The following is a 23,469-nucleotide window of genomic DNA, read 5'->3' as shown; positions in this document are numbered from 1 at the left end:
AAGTAGAGATGGGTAGACCCAAACCTTAAGTTTGGGCCTGAGGTTCCGGTGCAAGGTGACCACATTATTAAATACTGGCATGTGGTTGTCCATAATCCGCCACCCCTTGCAGAGCTTGGGCAGTGTGAATCATTCTATTTTTGGTGCACCTTAAGCATACAGAGTGTGACTTAATTCTGTTGAGTTACTGTATTAAATATGTTACAAAGTCTGACTAAGCACTAACACACCCCTTTAGGTGCACATTTTTCCTGTCTTGTTGGACACAGTGGTGCTGCGACACAGAATTGGCGCAGACAATCTTAAGGGGAACCTGTCACCTCATTTTCACTAAAGACAGGTTCTAGATACCCATTACAGATGGGTTGCAAATATGCCTTTCTTCCCATTCTAAGCATTAGCATTACAATAAACTGTAATTGTGTTTAACTTGCTTTGCACCCTGACAGAATCCTGTTCTGAGTCACAGGTTTGTTTTGATTTGGCTGCATTTAAAAAAAATACAAGTGACTTGTCTGTGCTGCCCCCTCACTCCTCGGCTCCCAGCCCTCACCTCTGCACTCACCCAGAGCTCAGAGTCTGGTAAGCTGACATCAGTGGGGGAGGGATTAGTTATACAGGAGCACGAAGGTGGGAGCTGAAAGCTGAGGAGTGAGGGGGCAGCACAGACAAGCCATGTGTATTTTTTTGCAATGTAACCAAGCCAAAGCAAACCTGGGACTCAGAACAGGATTCTGTCAGGGTGCAAGGTAAGTTGTAATGCAAATGCTTAGAAAATGCATATGTGAGGGATTTCTATTAACAGAACTTCCAAAACCCCTATATAAATAAAATGGTCCTCAAAATAATTGAAAATTTAGTGAATGTTGTTCAATCTAGTTTTGTAATGAAACAAAAGGACACTTATAAAATGACACCAACACATAGCCGATGTATGGTAAATGATAGTTAGTAACTAATTTGGGTAGTAAGACTATCAGTTGGAAAAACTGAACATTTTTTTCAAAATTTTTACCAAATTCACTTTTTCTCATAAATAAATGCTAAATATATCAACCAAAATTTCCCATTAACTTGAAGTACAAAATGTCATGGAATAAGAAACACACAAAAAATTGGGTAAGTTAAAGCGTTCTAAAAATATTACCGGATAAAGTGACACATGCTGGTTTTGAAAGATAGGTCTTGGTCATCGAGGTGCAAATGAGCTTGGTCACTAGGGGGTTAAACATTTTTTGTGTACATCTTATGAGGAGTCTAAAACAATCAAGAGGCTTGACCTTTCCGTCAAAAAAAACATTCATCCACCATTAACACTGACCACTTTATACAATGTCATTCTTCAAACCTGCTGGTGTTCTCCTTGACATTATGATGTGTTGGTTTACTCCACCCCTTGGAGTTAGTAATAGGCTGTGGGGTATTGTGTTGTTTGGTTGTGTTGCTAGGTGTTGTCGTAACATTTGTGAAATCTAAAAAAGAAGGAACAAAAACTTATATTGTTCCTTTAAAGTTCTTTTATTGTGGGATTTTTGCACAATGGTATCTGATTGTGAACATACAATATATCTCACATACCATGAATGTTACAATGAATATCCTTGGAATGTTTTCTTAAAACTATGATTCTCTGGGTGTGGATACAAAGTGCTTACACCTTAACGGCTGTTCTTGTAGATAAAAGGGATAGTTCTATCTGACATTTCTCAGCTAATGGAAATGTTTAACAAATGTCAGAAAGGAAAGATCCCTTCATCTGATAAGACAACATGAATTTACTGTAATATCTGCACCCTAGTCAGATAGGTTTTAGCCATGTAGAACAATATCTCATAGCATGGAGCCCTTAAAGGGGTATTCTCACGAAGACAAGTTTCATAAATGTACTTAGGATAACAAAATAACACATTCTCTAATTCACTGTTATAACCAAAAATTAAGCATTTCACGGATATAAGTCCAACCTGTCTCTATCAGTCCTGCAGTATACAATTTTGAGTTGCCCATAGAGAGGACCCTGTAACTTCTGACTTAGGGTTGGGGACGCCGTCTTGGAAATCTGTGTGACGGCTGTGGAGCTGAGATTTCTGTCTCTCTGCTCCCTGCACTCTAGCACCGCCCCCTGCAGTCCAGGATGGAGCTCACACTGACACACACTGAGACACAGAATCTGAGTTTCTGCCGGCAGAAGCATGAGAAGAACTACAAGCTACAGACAGATAAGTTCTTTATCTGGGGAGACACAGCAGGAAAGCACAGCAGATCTAGTGTGTTGTGGAATAGCAGAGATGTAGGAGAGCTGACTGTCATTGTGTGTAATATGCATCTCATAGATCTCATCATCTCCGATCTGTCTCATCTCTCTCTTTCTATGTGTGAGATTGTAGTACAATGTTCAAAAGCTAAATGAAAGTGTATATAAACCTGTACACTGATAAAATCACCACATTGCAGCTCACAGAACTAGATGAGTCATAATGTGTCTACTTAGATAGTCCCTTCTCACACCCTGGAATATTACACTGCCATAACTGAGTGATAGGAGTGAAAACAGCAATAAAACTGAGTAAATTTGTGAAGTAAAGGGTTAATAATGATCTTTATTGTGTTAACATCACTAGGGGATTGAAACTTGAGAATTTTCCTTCATGGAAAACCCCTTTAAGATCTCTTATACCTTACAAATACCCACTGGATTTGCTTATTTTGATTTAAAGTGGCTTTTAAAGTCTAAAAATAAACCCTTAGGTTATTACCATAAAAATTACCATAGAGCACCTGGTTCCATTTCTTTGGATGTCCCGATTATGGGGCCAAATATTGACATCATCTACGTGAAATCTGAGACACTTGGTAGGCTTATTGATGAAGTAGGACTCCTCCTCCCATGACCACTCAGCCATTCAGTTGATGTTACTTCTTGTGGTTTAACAAGACCAAAAGCCCCAAATACTGAGGCTTGGGCACTTGGGTGGCTTTCTTCTAAAGAGAAAATTAGCCCCAAAGAAATATATTTTAACATTTAAAAACATATTTAATATGGCCAATATGGGAGGGTAAAACAAGTTCATAGACAATCTCAACAAAGCCTATAAATTAACATTTTACCCTAAGTCTAAACACAAAGCAGCACATGTTATATTCTACACTACATTTCTTCAGTTGCAGAGCGGCTACAATGACTGGTGCCTATTCCGATACATATGTTTACAAGTGTTGAATTGGTGGTCACTGGGGCTATAAGAAAGAGGCAAGGCATGAAATAAATAATTAAAAAACACTCACTACTATACAAATGGCACAGACTGTGTAGTTTAACTTAGGCCCCTTCCACACTAGCGTTGCATTTCATGTCAGGGTGCAATGCGTGAAAAACTGACGTTTTTGCCTGCGTTTTTGTTCCATTTTTCCTTGGAGTAATTAGCGTTTTTGCGTTTTTCACGCGCGTGTTGTTAGCGGTTTTTTGCGTTTTCGGCGCATTTTTCACGCGCGATTCAATGGGAGACTCGAGCATTTTTCAAAGGGACCATGGTTTGGGATTAAAATGTGTTATTTAATTGAAAAATAATGTCTTCTGATAATTTGCAAACATCTGCGATCTATTCTTCACTGTTCCGCGCGTATATTATCTCCTGACAAGTTAGCAGATGTGAAGAACAGTGAAGAATAGAATAAAAACATTGAACACAGTGAACACAGTGAACACAGGATCATTTAAGAGAAAAACACAGTTCAGAACACAGTGCAGAATAGATTACAGATGTTCGGCACATCTGCTTACTTGTCGGGAGATACGCGCGGAACGGCGCGAACAAAATAGCATGTGAAGAACAATATATATGTCACGGGTGCTCCCGCGATCCCTGTCTCGGATCGCGGGCGCATCCGTGCACCCCCGTTTGCCCCCGCTGCAGGCCGGTCATTGAACTCACCTCCCCCGGCTCCTGCTCTTCCCCGGACTGCCGTGCGCGCGCGTCCCCGCCTCCTAGGGCGCGCGCGCGGCTCCTGCCGAAAATTTAAAGGGCCAGCGCACCGCTAATTGGTGCACTGGCTGAACCTCACCTTTAAGAATCCTGCCTCTTCCTGTGTCCCCTGCCGGATCTTTGTGCCTCATAGCCTTAGAGAAAGCTTCCTAGCGATTATTCCTGCGTTCCTGTGTATTCCTGCGTTCCCGTGTATTCCTGTGTGTTCCCGCTCCTGTGTCCTGTGTTACCCGAGTTCCTCCGTGTTGCTGTGTTCCCGTTCCCACCTGCCTGGACCTCCTGTTGCTGACCCCGGACTTGGACCTGACGTTGCATCTCTGCCGCCTGCCCTGACCCTGTGCCTGGACCTGTCTACGAGATTGTCATCCGCTAAGGTACCTCGACCTCGGCTGCCACCGTGGGCTAGTCACACCTGGGAACGACCTAGTGGTATCCTGCCGCAGCAAGTCCAACCCGCTTTGCGGCGGGCTCTGGTGAATACCAGGTGCCGCTAGGCTCCGGTTCCGGGTGTTGGCTAGTTACATCTCCCGCGGTGGTCCAGAGGATCCACTGATCCTAACAGTAAGATCCGGCCATGGATCCCGCCGAGGCTCCTTCTCCCAGTCAGCCTGATCTCGCCACCATCGTGATCCACCAGTCCCGGCAGATTGCAGCACAGCAGAATCAGCTAGAGCAAGTCACCGCCATGCTACAACAACTACTTGCGACCCAACATCAGCAACAGTCTCCTGAAGCGGCCGCTGCGACCCCTGCTACCCCGGCTTATCTTCCTGCTGCTGAACCCAGGCTACGCCTCTCTTTGCCCGGCAAGTATGATGGAGATCCCAAGATGTGCAGGGGCTTCATAACCCAGTGCTCCTTGCACATAGAACTCATGCCGTCGCAATTTGCCACAGAGCGGTCCAAGGTGGCATTTGTCCTCAGCCTTCTTTCCGGGAAAGCCCTGGCCTGGGCTACTCCGCTTTGGGACAGAGATGACCCGGTTGTGTCTAGCCTCACTGCGTTTCTGTCAGAGTTCCGGTCAGTCTTCGAGGAACCAGCACGAGCCTCCTCTGCGGAGTCTGCATTGTTGAACTTGCGTCAGGGCAACTCATCGGTGGGAGAGTACGCAGTTCAATTCTGCACCCTGGCTTCTGAACTTGCTTGGAACGATGCAGCCCTCATCGCTACATTTAAGAAAGGGCTCTCTGCGCAGGTCAAGGACGCACTGGCAGCTCGGGATCTTCCATCTACTCTGAGTGACCTCATCACCTTGGCCACTCGAATTGATGTTCGGTTTAAGGAGCGAGCTGAGGAACTACGCTCCGAGTATCCCCTAGGCCGTGTTAGACGCATTCCTCGCCTGGCGCCAGTCTTCCAAAGGCCGCTCCAGGTCTCGCCTGAATCTTCTGTTGAGGAACCCATGCAGGTTGACCGAACCCGGCTCACTCTACAAGAGCGTTCCAGACGACGTCAGGAGAACTTGTGCATGTATTGTGCCAGCCCACAGCACTTCGTCGGGACTTGCCCTGTACGTCCCCAACGCCCGGGAAACGCCAGCACCTAGGCTTCTCTGGAGAAGCGTCCCTAGGTGTGAATAAAGCTTCTCCACGCTTGATTCTCCCTGTACTCCTCAGCATTGGCACCGGTACTCCGGTCCAGGTTTCTGCTTTCCTGGATTCGGGCTCCACAGCGAACTTTGTAGATGCTGCACTGGTCGCCCTGCATCACTTCCCGGTGGTTCGTCTTGAGAAGCCCTTGTCCATTGCCTCAGTCAGTGGCCAGATTCTCTCCGTGCCTATCTGGTTTCGCACTGAACCCCTGCTCCTTCAAGTTGGTGCATTGCATAAAGAGAGACTCTCCTTTTTTGTGCTGCCACAGTGCACTTCCACTCTCCTGCTGGGTCTCCCCTGGTTGCAGCATCATGCCCCTGTTCTGGACTGGTCTTCTGGGGAAATTCTCCGTTGGGGTCCGGATTGCCCCTCACGCTGCATGACGGTTCCACATCCGCTTCCTGTCAGGACTGCTACCTTGTCTCCCAAGCCTCTGGAGGGACTTCCAGCTCCGTACCGGGACTTTGCAGACGTGTTTTCTAAAAAGCAAGCCGAGGTCCTTCCTCCACATCGTCCCTATGATTGCCCCATTGATCTGCTACCTGGATCTTCTCCACCACGGGGTCGGGTGTATCCGCTCTCGGTTCCTGAGACAGCCGCTATGTCGGAATATGTTAAGGAAAATCTGCAAAGAGGTTTCATCCGAAAATCCTCCTCGCCAGCTGGCGCTGGTTTCTTTTTTGTCACAAAAAAGGATGGCTCTCTCCGCCCCTGTATAGACTATCGCGGTCTTAACAAGGTCACCGTTAAGAACCGCTATCCTCTGCCGCTTATCACGGAGCTATTTGATCGTCTGCGGGGGGCAAGAATTTTTTCCAAATTGGATCTTCGTGGGGCCTACAACCTCATCCGCATCAGGAAGGGTGACGAGTGGAAGACTGCCTTTAACACCCGTGATGGGCATTTTGAATATTTAGTTATGCCCTTCGGACTTTGTAATGCGCCAGCCGTTTTCCAGGAGTTTGTAAATGATATTTTCCGGGACTTATTGTACAGTTGTGTCGTGGTGTACCTGGACGACATCCTTGTGTATTCTGCCAATCTGGAGTCCCACCAGTCCCATGTACGGGAGGTTCTCAGCCGCCTCAGGACAAACCACCTCTATGCCAAGTTGGAGAAGTGCCACTTTCATCAGAGGAGCCTTCCATTCCTCGGCTACATAATTTCTGATAGGGGTTTGCAGATGGATCCTGCCAAGTTATCTGCGGTTCTTCAGTGGCCACGCCCAGTGGGACTGCGAGCTATACAAAGATTTCTGGGCTTTGCTAACTATTATAGGCAATTTATCCCACACTTCTCATCTTTGGTCGCGCCGATGGTGGCGCTTACGAAAAAGGGTGCTAATCCCCGTGTCTGGCCACCAGCAGCAGAAGAAGCCTTCACGAAATTAAAAACTGCTTTTTCCTCCGCTTCAGTCCTTACCCGACCGGATACTGAAAAGCCGTTCCTGGTGGAGGTTGATGCCTCCTCTGTGGGTGCTGGGGCAGTCCTTACCCAGAAGGGTCCCAGGGGACGAACACTCACTTGTGGTTTCTTCTCCAAAACCTTCTCCTCCGTGGAGAGAAATTATTCCATTGGAGATCGGGAGCTTCTAGCCATCAAGCTGGCTTTGGAAGAGTGGCGTCATCTGCTGGAGGGAGCCCGATTTCCAGTCAGCATTTTCACGGACCACAAAAACCTCCAGTACCTGCAGACAGCTCAACGGTTGAACCCACGTCAAGCCTGGTGGTCCTTATTCTTTTCCCGTTTTGACTTCCAGATCCATTTTCGCCCAGCTGAGAAAAACATCAAGGCTGACGCCCTGTCACGTGCTTCCGATGTTATGGGGGAGGACTATGCTCCGAGACACATCATTCCTCCAGAGCGGCTTGTGCTGGCAGCGCCGGTGGACCTTCGGCAATTACCTCCCGGCAAGACTTATGTACGACCTGGACTTCGAAAGAGGATCCTGACCTGGGGACATTCTTCTCGAGTGGCTGGGCACCCTGGGGTGCAGCGCTCTGTGGCCCTGATTTCCCGTTTCTATTGGTGGCCTGATTTGGTCAAGGACGTTCGGGATTTTGTGCGGTCTTGTGCCTCTTGTGCTCGCAATAAGCCCTCACGACAAAAACCAGCTGGTCTTCTGTTGCCGTTACCCGTGCCTACCTGCCCGTGGTCTCACGTGGCTATGGACTTCATTACTGATCTCCCGCCATCATCTGGCAATACCGTTATCTGGGTGGTAACAGACCGCTTCTCTAAGATGTCCCATTTTGTCCCTCTACCAGGTTTGCCTTCAGCCCCACGTCTTGCCAGTCTCTTCTTCCAGCACATCTTCCGGCTTCATGGCCTTCCCCGGCACATCGTTTCTGATCGAGGTGTTCAGTTCGTGTCCAAGTTCTGGAGATCTCTGTGCAATCAGCTGCAAGTGAAATTGGACTTTTCCTCTGCCTATCATCCTCAGTCCAACGGCCAAGTAGAGAGGGTGAATCAGACTTTGGGATGCTATCTCCGCCACTTTGTGTCCGCTCGTCAAGATGACTGGGCTTCTCTTTTACCATGGGCGGAGTTTTCCTACAATTCCCTGGACTCCACTTCTGCTGGTTCTGCTCCCTTCTTTATTAATTACGGACTGCACCCACGGCCTCCTCTTCCGTTACTTGTGTCTGCAGATGTTCCTGCTGTGGAGGACTTGGTACAGGATCTAAAAGCCATCTGGGAACAAGTCCGTACCTCATTGCTTCAAACCTCTGCCAAGACCAAGCATCAAGCGGACAAGAAACGTCGGCCTTTTCCTGTCTTAGCTCCTGGTGACAGGGTCTGGTTATCCTCAAGGTACGTCCGACTGAAGATCCCTGGCTACAAATTGGGACCCCGGTTCTTGGGTCCATTTGAAATCCTCAGTCGCATCAACCCGGTAGCCTACAAATTGCGGCTGCCTCCTAGCATGCGCATACCCAACTCCTTCCACGTTTCCCTCCTCAAGCCAGTCGTCTTAAACCGCTTCACCCAACAAGTTCCTCTCCCTCCGGCTCCACAAGCGGACTCTACTGATGTCTTCGAGGTGAAGGAGATCCTGGATACGAAGACAGTGAGAGGTAGGCGGTTGTTTCTGGTAGACTGGAAGGGATTTGGTCCTGAGGAGAGATCTTGGGAGCCAGAGGATAACATCTTGGACAAGAGCCTGCTCCAACGTTTTCTCAGGCCCAAGAAGAGAGGGAGGCCGAAGGGGGGGGGGTACTGTCACGGGTGCTCCCGCGATCCCTGTCTCGGATCGCGGGCGCATCCGTGCACCCCCGTTTGCCCCCGCTGCAGGCCGGTCATTGAACTCACCTCCCCCGGCTCCTGCTCTTCCCCGGACTGCCGTGCGCGCGCGTCCCCGCCTCCTAGGGCGCGCGCGCGGCTCCTGCCGAAAATTTAAAGGGCCAGCGCACCGCTAATTGGTGCACTGGCTGAACCTCACCTTTAAGAATCCTGCCTCTTCCTGTGTCCCCTGCCGGATCTTTGTGCCTCATAGCCTTAGAGAAAGCTTCCTAGCGATTATTCCTGCGTTCCTGTGTATTCCTGCGTTCCCGTGTATTCCTGTGTGTTCCCGCTCCTGTGTCCTGTGTTACCCGAGTTCCTCCGTGTTGCTGTGTTCCCGTTCCCACCTGCCTGGACCTCCTGTTGCTGACCCCGGACTTGGACCTGACGTTGCATCTCTGCCGCCTGCCCTGACCCTGTGCCTGGACCTGTCTACGAGATTGTCATCCGCTAAGGTACCTCGACCTCGGCTGCCACCGTGGGCTAGTCACACCTGGGAACGACCTAGTGGTATCCTGCCGCAGCAAGTCCAACCCGCTTTGCGGCGGGCTCTGGTGAATACCAGGTGCCGCTAGGCTCCGGTTCCGGGTGTTGGCTAGTTACATCTCCCGCGGTGGTCCAGAGGATCCACTGATCCTAACAATATATGTGTGTGAAGAACACATTGCAGATGTTTAAATACATCTGCAATGTGTTCTTCACACATATACATTGTTCTTCACATGCTATTTTGTTCGCACCGTTCCGCGCGTATCTCCCGACAAGTAAGCAGATGTGCCGAACATCTGTAATCTATTCTGCACTGTGTTCTGCACTGTGTTTTTCTCTTAAATGATCCTGTGTTCACTGTGTTCACTGTGTTCAATGTTTTTATTCTATTCTTCACTGTTCTTCATTGTGTTTTTTTAATTAAATGCTCGATCGCGAGCAGGGGAAATACTGTTATTCTGGTCACCTAGCAACCCTTACGTTTAAAACGCATTGCACTCGCATTGCACTTGCAATGATTGCGAGTGCAATGCGTTCTTGATGCATCTCCATAGACTTGAATGGGGCGTGAAAAACGCGCGTGACACGCAAAAGTAGAGCATGCTGCGATTTTGACGCGCGTGAAAACGAACGCAAGCTCGCGCGTGAAAACCAACGCTAATGAAGAAAGACCCATTGAATACAATGGGACAGAGTGCAATGCAAGTTCTGCGCTTCAAATGCACGCGCAGAACTTGCGCGTGAAAAACGCCAGTGTGGAAGGGGCTTTACACTAGCCAACTTTTAGACAGTTTTTGAACATCTGCTACAATTTTTTTAAAAGAAGGGTAAAAACAATCCAGGTACAAGTTGACGTGGTGCAGAGTATTTGTCACATCAACATATACATAATATACTTAGTGAATATGAAGATACATCAGTATTAGTAACCATTCACCAATTCGCTGTAGCTCTTTTAACACTGTGACAGGAGATCCATTTGGAGCCTCTTCTATAGTTCTGAGTCTGCAACTTGAAGACTTGCTGGCACATGTGCCATATTTGGAGCAGGTTGTGGTGTTATCTATATAGAGGTCATTGTACAGGGAGGGGGAGGAGATAAGCTGTGACATTATCTATTGTCAGTAGTGATGTAATGATGGGTCAGTGGTATCTATATAGAGGTCATTGTACAGGGGGGAGGAGGAGATCAGCTGTGACATCATCTATTGTCAGTAGTGATGTAATGATGGGTCAGTGTAATCTATATAGAGGGCATTGTACAGGGAGGGGGAGGAGATAAGCTGTGACATCATCTATTGTCAGTAGTGATGTAATGATGGGTCAGTGTTATCTATATGGAGGTCATTGTACAGGGACGGGCTGGAGATAAGCTGTGACCTCATCTATTGTCAGTAGTGATGTAATGATGGGTCAGTGTTATCTATATAGAGGCCATTGTACAGGGAGGGAGGAGATAAGCTGTGACATCATCTATTGTCAGTAGTGATGTAATAATGGGTCAGTGTTATCTATATAGAGGTCATTGTACAGGGGGGAGGAGGAGATAAGCTGTGACCTCATCAATTGTCAGTAGTGATGTAATGATAGGTCAGTGAAATCTATATAGAGGGCATTGTACAGGGAGGGGGAGGAGATAAGCTGTGACCTCATCTATTGTCAGTAGTGATGTAATGATAGGTCAGTGAAATCTATATAGAGGGCATTGTACAGGGAGGGGGAGGAGATAAGCTGTGACCTCATCTATTGTCAGTAGATATGTAATGACGGGTCAGTGTTATCTATATAGAGGTCATTGTACAGGGAGGGGAAGGAGATAAGATGTGACATCATTTATTGTCAGTAGTGATGTAATAATGGGTCAGTATTATCTATATAGAGGTCATTGTACAGGGGGGAGGAGGAGATAAGCTGTGACCTCATCCATTGTCAGTAGTGATGTAATGATGGGTCAGTGTTATCTATATAGAGGTCATTGTACAGGGAGGGAGGAGATAAGCCTTGACAACATCTATTATCAGTAGTGATGTAATAATGGGTCAGTGTTATCTATATAGAGGTCATTGTACAGGGGGAGGAGGAGATAAACTGTGACCTCATCTATTGTTAGTAGTGATGTAATGATGGGTCAGTGTTATCTATATAGAGGTCTTTGTGCAGGGAGGGGGAGGAGATAAGCTGTGACATCATCTATTGTCAATAGTGATGTAATGATGGGTCAGTGTCATCTATATAGAGGTCATTGTACAGGGAGGGGAAGAGATAAGCTGTGACGTCATCTATTGTCAATAGTGATGTAATGATGGGTCAGTGTTATCTATATAGAGGTCATTGTACAGGGAGGAGGAGGAGATAAGCTGTGACATCATCTATTGTCAGTAGTGATGTAATGATGGGTCAGTGCTATCTATATACAGGTCATTGTACAGGGAGGGAGGAATATAAGCTGTGACATCATCTATTGTCAGTAGTGATGTAATGATGGGTCAGTGTTATCTATATAGAGGTCATTGTACAGGGAGGGGGAGGAGATAAGCTGTGACATCATTTATTGTCAATAGTGCCGGATAATGCCGGCAGATGCACCTAACAAATGATACTCAATCGGGTGCATCTGCAATAATCTGTCCTTATTAGTGTATTCAGGTCTCTGATGACACTCTGTTGAATCTAGATAGTGTAGAAATGCGTCAGGCAGGCATCTAGTGGATAGATGGGTCTGTGGCAAAGTACCAATACCGACACTCAGTGTGTATTGTGGCTTAAATCTTGAATATGTGGAGTAAGGAAACGGATGGCTCCTCAAAACAGTGGCATGTTGTGTGTTTGAAGTGTTTGGAGCTAAAACGGATATCGCTCCGGCACGTTTTGCAATAAACGCACCGTATTAGGGAATAAGGTCTCACAGGTAAGAAATGTTTTTCAGCGCTAAATAAAACATCAATAACATAAAGAATTTCTTTAAGAATAGCACAAATTCTATTTACATATCCCCTACACTACATTACTCATTAACAGTTTTGTTTCAACTCTTTTCCCCAATAATCATCCATTATAATGTGATAAAGATGCTTTCCCCATAATTATATCCCCCCCATCCATTACATGTTTCTCCTCGTATCACATACATATAAATCCAGTAACATATCCTTTATTACACGCTCTCAATATGTTGGTTGTCAGATTCTTATGAATTCATTCTCACTTGTCTCGAGAAGATCTTTCATCACTCCACTTTGGAAGCAGAAATACTGTATATACATAGCTGGCAGGCAAATTTTAAGATAAGAAAGATAAAACTAGGATTGGTGTTGAAGGAATGAAATTAACTTTGGGACTGACAAGAATTGGTCTTGTTTTCACTGTAAGGAGAAAGAGAAGCCCCGTAGAATTGATAGGTGAGATCTATCAGAGTAATTAGAGGTGTTATTAAAATGTTACAATGAATAATTCTTCCTTTACGACTAATGCACATGGTTTTCAATTTAATGATCCTGGGATAAAATTAAGTCATTTCCATACAAAGGAATGGCTTTCTGGCAAGCGTGAGTGACATAAAAGGTCAAGAATGAGTTCAAGCAAAGTTAAAAATACAATTAATCGTTAAAGTTCCGCGAAGAGAAATTAACTTTTTTCTTTCCTCGTCTCTTACATTCTCCTAAGGTGCCTTAATACGAAGCAGAAGGAGAAGCAAGGCAATGATTTGTCCTAACATTCTCCTTCTTCAAGGTTTGGACTCACTGGGGCACATTTACTTACCCGGTCACCGGAGTTCATAGAAAGTGCATTGTCTGACCATAATGCACTGTGACGCGATTCACTAAGATTGTGCGCCCGATATCCTGCATGTGTCGCTTCCCCGCTCAGGTCCGACAGAGTTCACCATCTTTTTAGTGGTGCATGTAAGTGCATTGTCTTGCGACACAAGTTAAAAGTTAAACCCCAAACACGGTCTGAATAAGTCGGACTGTCCAAAGGCACACCCCCTAATTTCTGTGGCATGGAAACCAGTGCAGGTGTCCCAAAAAACGGTCATGTACACCACAATCTCAGTGCACACACTTCTTATGTACCTGTGCAAGCCGTTTTAGCCCCCAAAAAGGTGCACTGTTCGACGAAAGTGTGCAGCGCGACCCTTTGTAAATGAGCCCCACTGTGTATTTTATGTCTAGGATGTGGAGTATAGAGAATTAAATGTTCCTGAAATATCATTGGATGGAATGCTGTATGACTGTATTGTCATATTGTATACTGTCATATGTTTCCCCACTGCCAGCAATCAACAGAGTGATTACAATGATTCCTTGCCTATAGCACTTATCTATACGACTCAAAGATTTGCTGATGATCCACCGTAGAATGAGCTGTGAAAAAATCCCATTTGACAACCCTCATCAGAATTCCAGATGTGTATGCATTCTAGTTATCTCCTCACTTGAAAAAGGAGTCTTATAAGATTTTGAAACACATTGGGGCAGATTTACTTACCCCGTCCGTTCGCGATCCAGCGGCGCGTTCTCTGCGGTGGATTCGGGTCCGGCCGGGATTCACTAAGGTAGTTCCTCCGCCGTCCACCAGGTGGCGCTGCTGCGCTGAAGTTCCCCGGAGGCGCGCTGGAATGCCCTGAAATTCACCGGCCTATACCTCGTGAAGGTAAGTGTAATTTTCGCGACACATTTTTTGTCTTAAATGTGGCGGTTTTTCCGAATCCGTCGGGTTTTCGTTCGGCCACGCCCCCCCCGATTTCCGTCGCGCGCATGCTGGCGCCGATGCGCCACAATCCGATCGCGTGCGCCAAAATCCCGGGGCAATTCAGGGGAAATCGGCGGAAATCGGAAATATTCGGGTAACACGTCGGGAAAACGCGAATCGGGCCCTTAGTAAATGACCCCCATTGTGCTACCAAGACGTTAACAAACTGTTTTATATTGAAGAATACCCTGAATTATCTGTGAATGCCTGTGTGTGCCGTACCGACAATCCTTATGTAACCTCTCAAATACTTTCCGCCAAGGAATTGGTCTCGTACCCGCACTCGCAATATAGGTGCACTAGAAGGGTTCCCTCTCCATGTATAGAACAAAATCAATTTTAGGCACTCTTCAATTAAATAATTGTTGTAGTTTATTAGTTTGTAACATTTCGGCAAAATTCTTGCCTTTCTCAAACATCCGCCACAAGAAGATATAGAAGGTTGGGTTCAGTTGCGGGATAGAGCGCTATATGCAAAGCTCACCTGTGCTAAGTGAGCGTGATTCACTTACATATAGCGCTCTTTCCCGCAACTGAACCCAACCTTCTATCTCTTCTTGCGCGGATTTTTGATAAAGGCAAGAATTTTGACGAAATGTTACAAGATTAGCTGGCCAAATTACTAACCTACAACAATAATTTACTTGAAGAGTGCCTAGAATTTATTTTGTTCTATACTTTCCCCCAAATGCTTTGATCTATTATTTTTGTAATTATACTTTGCTTTCCCAAAAGTTAGACTTGATTTTTTATCCTTTTGGAGTAGGGTTGAAATATAAGCTCTATTCCAAAAATAAGCTCTAGTTACAGGGGGGGGGGGTCACACTTCAAATGGTTATATCTTTACAACTGTGGCACCTAGAAACACAGTTCTGGTATAAAGAGGAGAATCTAGATGAATTATACAGATATCCTCTGTTAGAGTTCAAGTCTGCAAGCAATTTTCATATAAAGTTCCCACTCCCCATTGTAACTGTATATCAAAGAGGTTATTATCTTATTTTAAATGACATTAGAACTGTTTTTCTAGATGCTACGTTACAGAAGTGATAGAAGTGAAATGCGGCTACTTCCAGATTGTCAGCTGAAGGCAAAATGTAGAAGGAGGATGGAGCTGCACTGAAGAGGGAACTGACAGATGCAATGAAATACAAGCAGCTACATGAACAAGAGGTGCTCATTTAAGGAAAGATGCATTGCCAGACGTGAAAAATTGGGAGCAATGGTTCTGGAAATACATGCATAATTTGCCGAGCTTAGTGGAAATGTATAAGGGAGAAAAAGATATTGGAAGAATTACCTGTCGGCAAAACTGGAGTTGCCTATGTATATGGCCATGGATATAAAAATCATATAAAATATAGAATATAAAAATATAAAAATAAATATAGAATATAACAATTTCATTGAAGATATTGAATCTCAAGAGGTTTATTTGCTGGCTAATCATATTTCTAGATTTATCTAAGGAACATATACAATAGACATAACATTTTAAGTATTTAAGAAAAACGTTGGTTACAACTTAGCGCTCATACTTGTGTATAAGGATTGTATGGTCTACGGCACCAAATCCCACCATATGAAACCCAGTTGTCAACCTGAGAAGTATCTTTTCCTAACTCTACCCAAAGGCTCATCCCCAATATGCATAAAACACTTGAAGACTTTACAAACAAGATGACAGAGGTGGCATAAATCAGTAAATTGATGGTGTCAGAGATGACAATCATCAACTGATTGTCTTAGGATATATTTTCTTTAATGATAGGCGGGTTCCAGAAATTCCATCAAGATGTGACCTACACTCCAGAATTATGGACAGGCCTTCATATGATGGATATAATTTAAATGACTTGAATAACATAGTCACACTTTCCAGATCAGACTTGTCGGATACCATTTTCCACATTCCATGTTGTTTACATAATACGATTTCCATCAATCTATTAATGAAAACTTCAGAGATATCGGAGCTTTCTATTTCAGCAGGTGCAAAGACTGGAAAATAGAGAGTTTTAGAAAAATATCTCAACAAGTATCATGTAAGCCTGAAACATCAAATGCCAACGTGCAGCCTGAGTAGTGTTACAGGTCAACGAGAGACCTTTACATTCCTAAAGTCCAAGGTTTTAATTTTTCTTCTGTCATATAAAGGTCATATGCTGAGCAAGTTAAGTATTGTGAGGGGGTGGCTGGATTGCTCAACATTTCAATTTTCCATCTAGGATACGAGATGGTTCTAAGGCATCAATCAAAATGCAAGCTAGTATTCTCCTACTAAATAAAGATGTGCAATGTGTAGTGATGTGTTCTCCTAAATAACCAGGTAGTTAACTTAAAAAATTGTCCAATTTTTCCCTTTTTTATGTTTACGAGTGTTACCTCTTTTATTGCTTACCTGGATTCATTCACTAGAAACATTTATAATTCTCACTGCTTTGACATATTGATTCTTTCTTGTCAAAAAGGACTGTTGTTTAAATGTCATGAAATGTCAATATTCATTTATTCTGGCCATTTGGCTATCAAGGACCATCCACACTTGACAGTCTTAGTGAAGATACTGTATCCAAAACTGGTTATGTTCCAAGGACCTTGTACTGCTCAAAACTACAACTAAAAATGTTGTTGATCAAGAGAAGGACCAAAAAAACATTGAATGGCAAAGGCTCTTAAAGTACAAAAATTTCTTCATGGTCCTCGATGGAAAATCACTGCAAATATTGTAACCTCAAGGACAATCCACACTTGGTCCTATCAAGTCACGCTTATCAGTCTTGGTGAAGATACTGTATCCAAAATTGGTTACGTTCAAAGGACCTTGTGCTGCTCAAAACTACAGCTAAAAAGTTTGTTGATCAAGAGAAGGGCCAAAAAGTCCTTGAATGGCAAAGGCTCTAAAAGTACATAAATGTCTTCATGACCCTCAATGGAAAAATCACCTCAGATTTTGTAACCTCCCGTTATGAAAATGAATTCTCCTGGAATTCTGGAAAACCAAATGGCGGCTGGGGCGTGGTGGCTATGCTACAGAAGTTCCGATTTTCAGCCCTGGGCCTGCTACAGCCCAGATCAAGGGACATCTCTTCCTCTGACCATGGCACATCACCGATTGAAGTTTGATTTTGAACCCCTATTGTATAAATTTTATATCACCACTCCCATTCATTGGGAGTCATTTATCTTTAGTCAGGACGTTTGTGTGTGTTTTTGGTTATTCTGGGTTTTGGACCTGTTTCATTTATCTTAGAGAGTCATATATCAGGCAGCTGTGGGGGTTTTGTGACTTTCTTTTATTGCACAAAAGTCGCAAACTCTTCCAAAGCCACTTCTAAAGTTTTTCCAATGATTGGGGCTGTGGGTTGCTGATGTTATGCCACAGCCCTGTTTTAAGAGATCATATACAGGCCGTCCCCTACTTAAGAACACCCGACTTACAGACGACCCCTAGTTACAAACGGACCTCTGGTTGTTGGTAATTTACTGTACTTTAGCCTTGGTCTACAATAAACAGCTATAATAATTATCAGAGGTGTCTGCCATTAAGCTTTATTGTTAATCCTGCTTCTTATGACAATCCAACATTTTTAAAATCCAATTGTCAGAGAGACCCAAAATATTTTGCCTGGGGTTACAATTATGAAATATACAGTTCCGACTTACATACAAATTCATTTTAAGAACAAACCTACAGAACCTATCTTGCACTGCCTGTATGTATATATATATATATATATATATATATATATATATACACTCACCGGCCACTTTATTAGGTACACCTGTCCAACTGCTCGTTAACACTTAATTTCTAATCAGCCAATCACATGGCGGCAGCTCAGTGCATTTAGGCATGTAGACATGGTCAAGACAATCTCCTGCAGTTCAAACCGAGCATCAGTATGGGGAAGAAAGGTGATTTGAGTGCCTTTGAACGTGGCATGGTTGTTGGTGCCAGAAGGGCTGGTCTGAGTATTTCAGAAACTGCTGATCTGCTGGGATTTTCACGCACAACCATCTCTAGGGTTACAGAGAATGGTCCAAAAAAGAAAAAACATCCAGTGAGCGGCAGTTCTGTGGGCGGGAATGCCCTGTTGATGCCAGAGGTCAGAGGAGAATGGGCAGACTGGTTCGAGCTGATAGAAAGGCAACAGTAACTCAAATCGCCACCCGTTACAACAAAGGTAGGCAGAAGAGCATCTCTGAACGCACAGTACTTCGAACTTTGAGGCAGATGGGCTACAGCAGCAGACCACACCGGGTGCCACTCCTTTCAGCTAAGAACAGGAAACTGAGGCTACAATTTGCACAAGCTCATCGAAATTGGACAGTAGAAGATTGGAAAAACGTTGCCTGGTCTGATGAGTCTCGATTTCTGCTGCGACATTCGTACCAACAACATGAAAGCATGGATCCATCCTACCTTGTATCAACGGTTCAGGCTGGTGGTGGTGGTGTCATGGTGTGGGGAATATTTTCTGGGCACTCTTTGGGCCTCTTGGTACCAATTGAGCATCGTTGCAACGCCACAGCCTACCTGAGTATTGTTGCTGACCATGTCCATCCCTTTATGACCACAATGTACCCAACATCTGATGGCTACTTTCAGCAGGATAATGCGCCATGTCATAAAGCTGGAATCATCTCAGACTGGTTTCTTGAACATGACAATAAGGTCACTGTACTCAAATGGCCTCCACAGTCACCAGATCTCAATCCAATAGAGCATCTTTGGGATGTGGTGGAACGGGAGATTCGCATCATGGATGTGCAGCCGACAAATCTGCGGCAACTGTGTGATGCCATCATGTCAATATGGACCAAAATCTCTGAGGAATGCTTCCAGCACCTTGTTGAATCTATGCCACGAAGAATTGAGGCAGTTCTGAAGGCAAAAGGGGGTCCAACCCGTTACTAGCATGGTGTACCCAATAAAGTGGCCGGTGAGTGTATATATATATAGTACAAATTCTGTCTTAAAAGTTGCTGTCTTGTGACGTGCAGGTTTCTCCCGTGTGAAATCTGTGATATCTACTTGTAAATGATCTGAAACCTTCTAATGAGAGGCCTTTTAGTTAAGCTGGTGTTGTACACGATACCCTTGGGGGAGGATCAATTGATTTTCTATGAAAAGAAGGAAATGAGAGATGAAGAATTACAAACACCAGCATGTCGAACTCTGCCACTATGGTTCAGCAGTTTACATCATTAATCATCCTTATACTGTGAGCGGTTTCAATTTATTTTGCCACATGGCTAGTTAGAGCATAATGCATTTTACTCCCTGACCTATGACTCCTGACATTTATACTTAACATTAAGAGAAGGACTGTATGCATGTGAATGCATAATGTATCATAAAGTTTCATATCCTTTTTCTAGCAAACAAAATAATGTGAAATATTTGTTATAACTTGAATCACTTTATGTTTCTTATTTTGGACCTTTTAAGTCATTTATTATGTTTGTTGCACCCAAAATTTTGTAGCAGAGGATTGAAGTTTTGTGAAATATGCCGGGTTCGCCTGAAGACTGACATATACTTGCGGATTTCCTGTCCAGCCCACGAACAATCAGATATATATTCAATATGAGATGACATCACTTGTCCACAAACATCAAACAAACAAACAAATAGTTTTTTTTCATTGACCGAAATAAGACTTTATTGACAACTGCAATAGTACAGATAGCGGCTACTTACCAATGTTTATTTTCAAAAGGGTTCCAAATGACATGAGTATTAGACTAGATTCACATCTCATTTTTTTGTATATGCTCAACATATATATATATGTAGCAGTGGTTAAGATTAGTGATGATTGGACCCAGACCCACACTATTAAGAAGTTCAGTTAGAGGTTTGGTGTCGGATTGGAATTCTGATCACCCCCCTCTACTGTTTAACACTAGAGATGAGCGAACATGCTCGTCCGAGCTTGATGCTCGTTCGAGCATTAGCGTACTCGAAACTGCTCGTTGCTCGGACGAATACTTCGCCCGCTCGAGAAAATGGCAGCTCCCGCCGTTTTGCTTTTTGGCGGCCAGAAACAGAGCCAATCACAAGCCAGGAGACTCTGCACTCCACCCAGCATGACGTGGTACCCTTACACGTCGATAGCAGTGGTTGGCTGGCCAGATCAGGTGACCCTGGGATAGACTAGCCGCTGCCCGCGCTGCTCGGATCATTCTGTGTCTGGATGCCGCTAGGGAGAGAGCTGCTGCTGGTCAGGGAAAGCGTTAGGCTGTTCTATTAGAATAGTGTTAGGCAGGAGTGATTCTCCAAGAACCCAACAGCCCTTCTTAGGGCTACAATAACGTTCTACTCTTTTTTTTTTTTTATTTGCATCTAGTACCATTTTGTGAGGAATTAGCAGGGGGACTTGCTACCGTTGTGTTTAGCTCTTAGTGGCACACATATCCACCTCAAACACCAAAGTGGGAAAATTTAGTAGGGGTTGGATTTCAATTAGGCACAGTCTGCCATTTGTCCTTTTTTATTTTACGTTTATTTTGTTTAATAACTCAGCGTCATCTCATCTGGCATGGTAGTGTGCTTTCATACTTGGCTAGAAAATAGCCATAGGAGAATCCAAACGGCTTACTTACGCCTACAGTAGCGTTATATATTTGATTTCTGGTTGATCTGCTGGTGGCTGTACTTGCTGCAGTGCATCTACTAGCCAATTGTGAGCAATTTGTAGTGAGACTTGCGACCGCTGTGTTTTGCGCTTAGTGACGCACATATCCATTGCAAAGACCGAAGTGGGAAAATTTAGTAGGGGTTGGATTTCAATTAGGCACAGTCTGCCATTTGTCCTTTTTTATTTTACGTTTATTTTGTTTAATAACTCAGCGTCATCTCATCTGGCATAGTAGTGTGCTTTCATACTTGGCTAGAAAATAGCCATAGGAGAATCCAAACGGCTTACTTACGCCTACAGTAGCGTTATATATTTGATTTCTGGTTGATCTGCTGGTGGCTGTACTTGCTGCAGTGCATCTACTAGCCAATTGTGAGCAATTTGTAGTGAGACTTGCGACCGCTGTGTTTTGCGCTTAGTGACGCACATATCCATTGCAAAGACCGAAGTGGGAAAATTTAGTAGGGGTTGGATTTCAATTAGGCACAGTCTGCCATTTGTCCTTTTTTATTTTACGTTTATTTTGTTTAATAACTCAGCGTCATCTCATCTGGCATAGTAGTGTGCTTTCATACTTGGCTAGAAAATAGCCATAGGAGAATCCAAATGGCTTACTTACGCCTACAGTAGCGTTATATATTTGATTTCTGGTTGATCTGCTGGTGGCTGTACTTGCTGCAGTGCATCTACAAGCCAATTGTGAGCAATTTGTAGTGAGACTTGCGACCGCTGTGTTTTGCGCTTAGTGACGCACATATCCATTGCAAAGACCGAAGTGGGAAAATTTAGTAGGGGTTGGATTTCAATTAGGCACAGTCTGCCATTTGTCCTTTTTTATTTTACGTTTATTTTGTTTAATAACTCAGAGTCATCTCATCTGGCATAGTAGTGTGCTTTCATACTTGGCTAGAAAATAGCCATAGGAGAATCCAAACGGCTTACTTACGCCTACAGTAGCGTTATATATTTGATTTCTGGTTGATCTGCTGGTGGCTGTACTTGCTGCAGTGCATCTACTAGCCAATTGTGAGCAATTTGTAGTGAGACTTGCGACCGCTGTGTTTTGCGCTTAGTGACGCACATATCCATTGCAAAGACCGAAGTGGGAAAATTTAGTAGGGGTTGGATTTCAATTAGGCACAGTCTGCCATTTGTCCTTTTTTATTTTACGTTTATTTTGTTTAATAACTCAGCGTCATCTCATCTGGCATAGTAGTGTGCTTTCATACTTGGCTAGAAAATAGCCATAGGAGAATCCAAACGGCTTACTTACGCCTACAGTAGCGTTATATATTTGATTTCTGGTTGATCTGCTGGTGGCTGTACTTGCTGCAGTGCATCTACTAGCCAATTGTGAGCAATTTGTAGTGAGACTTGCGACCGCTGTGTTTTGCGCTTAGTGACGCACATATCCATTGCAAAGACCGAAGTGGGAAAATTTAGTAGGGGTTGGATTTCAATTAGGCACAGTCTGCCATTTGTCCTTTTTTATTTTACGTTTATTTTGTTTAATAACTCAGCGTCATCTCATCTGGCATAGTAGTGTGCTTTCATACTTGGCTAGAAAATAGCCATAGCAATAGGATAGCATCGTTTGGTTTTAAAAACTCAAAAACACAAAAAAAAAAACACAAAAAAAAGTTAAAAAAAAATTAAAGCTATAACTCTCATTTTAAAAATGTTTAACCCGAGGGCTAGGGGTAGAGGACGAGGGCGGGGACGTGGGCGTCCAACTACTGCAGGGGTCAGAGGCCGTGGTCCTGGCCGGGGTGAGACACCACCTGCTTATGAGGGAGCAGGGGAATGCCGCAGAGCTACACTCCCTAGGTTCATGTCTGAAGTTACTGGGACTCATGGTAGAGCACTGTTGAGGCCAGAACAGTGCGAACAGGTGATGTCGTGGATTGCTGACAATGCTTCGAGCAATTTGTCCACCAGTCAGTCTTCCACGCAGTCCACCCATGTCACCGAAATCGCCACTCCTCCAGCTCCTGCACCTCAGCCTCCTCCCCCCCAGTCTGCCCCCTCCCAGGAAAATTTGGCATTTGAACCGGCATACTCTGAGGAACTGTTTTCTGGACCCTTCCCACAGTCACAAACCACTTGTCCGGTTGCTGCTGAGCAATTTTCCGATGCCCAGGTTTTCCACCAGTCACAGTCTGTGGGTGATGATGACCTTCTTGACGTAGTGGAAGTGTGTAAAGAGGTGTCCGACGATGAGGAGACACGGTTGTCAGACAGTGGGGAAGTTGTTGTCAGGGCAGGAAGTCCGAGGGGGGAGCAGACTGAGGTTGAGAGGCCGGGTGAACACAGTGCTTCTGAGACGGAGGAGAGTCCTCGACCAGAACAGGTTGGAAGAGGCAGTGGTGGGGCCAGACGGAGAGGCAGGGCCAGAGCTGGTGCATCAGCGCCAAATGTGTCAACTAGTGAAGCTCCCGTGGCGAGGGCTCTTGCGGCGAGGGCTAGATCTTCAGAAGTCTGGAGGTTCTTTAAGGAAACACCGGATGACCGACGGACTGTGGTGTGCAACATTTGCCAAACCAGGCTCAGCAGGGGTTCCACCACTACTAGCTTAACTACCACCAGTATGCGCAGGCATATGAATGCTAAACACCCCACTCAGTGGCAACAAGCCCGTTCACCTCCGGCCGTGCACACCACTGCTCCTTCCCCTGTGTCAGCTGATAGTCAGCCCCCTGCCCAGGACCCTGCCACAAAAACCCC

This window comes from Engystomops pustulosus, chromosome 3 (genome assembly GCF_040894005.1).
Source record: "Engystomops pustulosus chromosome 3, aEngPut4.maternal, whole genome shotgun sequence".
In the NCBI taxonomy this organism is placed as follows: Eukaryota; Metazoa; Chordata; class Amphibia; order Anura; family Leptodactylidae; genus Engystomops; species Engystomops pustulosus.
Note: the sequence above shows the minus strand (reverse complement) of the source record.